General features: G+C 52.6%; 1 protein-coding gene across 1 annotated transcript in view; it reads left to right on the forward strand.

Annotated features, from left to right (window-relative positions):
• RHBDL3 (rhomboid, veinlet-like 3 (Drosophila)) overlaps window positions 1-1,643 on the forward strand; it is a 53,193-nt gene that overhangs the window by 1,084 nt on the left and 50,466 nt on the right. The window lies entirely within an intron of this gene.

Here is a 1,643-nt window from a genome sequence, read left to right on the forward strand (position 1 = left end):
GTCCGCTCGGTGTCCGCAGCGGCGCTGCCGGGGAGATGCTGGTGAGCTGCGGCTGGCGGGGCAGAGGCAGCGGGGCTGCGCAAAGAGGCGTCTCTGGAGGCTGGAGAGGGGCTGACGCCTTGGCTTGAGGGGCTTCCTGGGGACTGCGAGCTTTTCCAGAGTCCCAGCCACTTGGAGGGTGACAAATGTGGAACGCTTCTGCTCACGGGAGCCTGTTCCCTCTTGCAGCTCTCGAGCAACAAACAGCCGAGGAAGTTTTTTCTTCGGCTCGGCAGGGCTGATAGCTTCTCACCACCCCCTGAGCTCTGATAGCACTTGGGGGTGGAATAATTTGGCACCGGGTCTCTGCCTCTGCTCATCCAGCCTAGAAGGACACCAAGTGATCCTGTGTGCTTTGAATCTGCTCCTGCCAGGCTGAGCAGCAAAGCCTGCAGAGCTGGGGTGGTACATCTGCCGGTCCCGGAGGTACAATCTCACTGTGCACCTGTCGGGAGGGAGGGAACACAAGCAGATCCTGCATTCCTGGTGCATCCCGGGACTGCTTGCAGCTCTCCTTCCCATCAAACTCCGCTAGGATGAGGACTGTGCAAAGTGTTCAGTCTGCAGAGGTAAGCTCTGTTCCTGCTTATGGAGGGATGAAGCAGTGACACTAAATGTCTTTCTGAAGTGGGCTCTGTTCGGGGTCTTGAACTGGCAAGAAAGGGACACTTGTGAAACAAGGCTCCAGCAATGGTGCATTCCCTTTCCTCTATACTTTTATGACACTGCTGGAGGAACCCACCTGGGGCTGCTTAAGGGCAGTGCCAGCGCTTCATCCCACAGCCTCCCTTCTGAGTCACCTAGAATTCATCTGCTGCTGGATTTTACTCCCAGAGGGTAGCAGAGGAATTGCAGTTGTCTGGTAGAGCTCCATTCCCGAGCTGTATTCCTGAGCCCTGTACAGTCAGGAGGGAACGTGTGATGCAGTTTTACCTTGACTACAACACTGCCAGACAGTCTTAAGAGTAGCAGGCCAGACTCAGGGGCATGTGAAGGTTTCACTTTGAAAGGATGGCTTTCCAGGAGCTTTCACAGTCCAGGTTTTGAAATCCCTGTGCTTGCTTAACTCAGACTGTAACCTTTTCTTCTCTGACAAATTTTGTGCCTGTCTGGGTGGTCTACAACAAAGATTTCCTGTTGTGATACACATTGGTCCCTTGCAGTTATGCCAGCCTCTAGACAAATGCAGCCATTAGCAATTCAATCCTGTTGGGGGTCCAGGAGGTGCTGAAGTGCTAAGTGCTTGGGCAGGATTGGACTCCTGAGTCAGGAAAGAGATCATGAGCTTTCTGTGGTGAAATCTGGATTCTCATCCTAGTTCTGCTACTGACTTGCTGCTTGACCTTGAGGTGGGACAGCTTGGGTCCAATCCAGCTCACAGTGTCTTGCCATTACTTAGGCTGGGATCTGCACTGTTATTTGACCTTGTTTTCTGCAATCAACAAAATTAAGCTAGAGCCTGCAGTGGCATTGGTTATAGGAAGCTGCTGAGACCTGGCAATAGCCAGTGTGAGAGAAGCCTGAGATATCATATATCATCTGCAAGTTGGAAGATCAGGAAGTGGTGTAAATGCCTTCCTCCTCCTTGGCCAAGATTTCCTGCT

Source organism: Chaetura pelagica, unplaced genomic scaffold (genome assembly GCF_000747805.2).
Source record: "Chaetura pelagica isolate M959 unplaced genomic scaffold, ChaPel_1.0 scaffold47, whole genome shotgun sequence".
Classification (NCBI taxonomy): Eukaryota; Metazoa; Chordata; class Aves; order Apodiformes; family Apodidae; genus Chaetura; species Chaetura pelagica.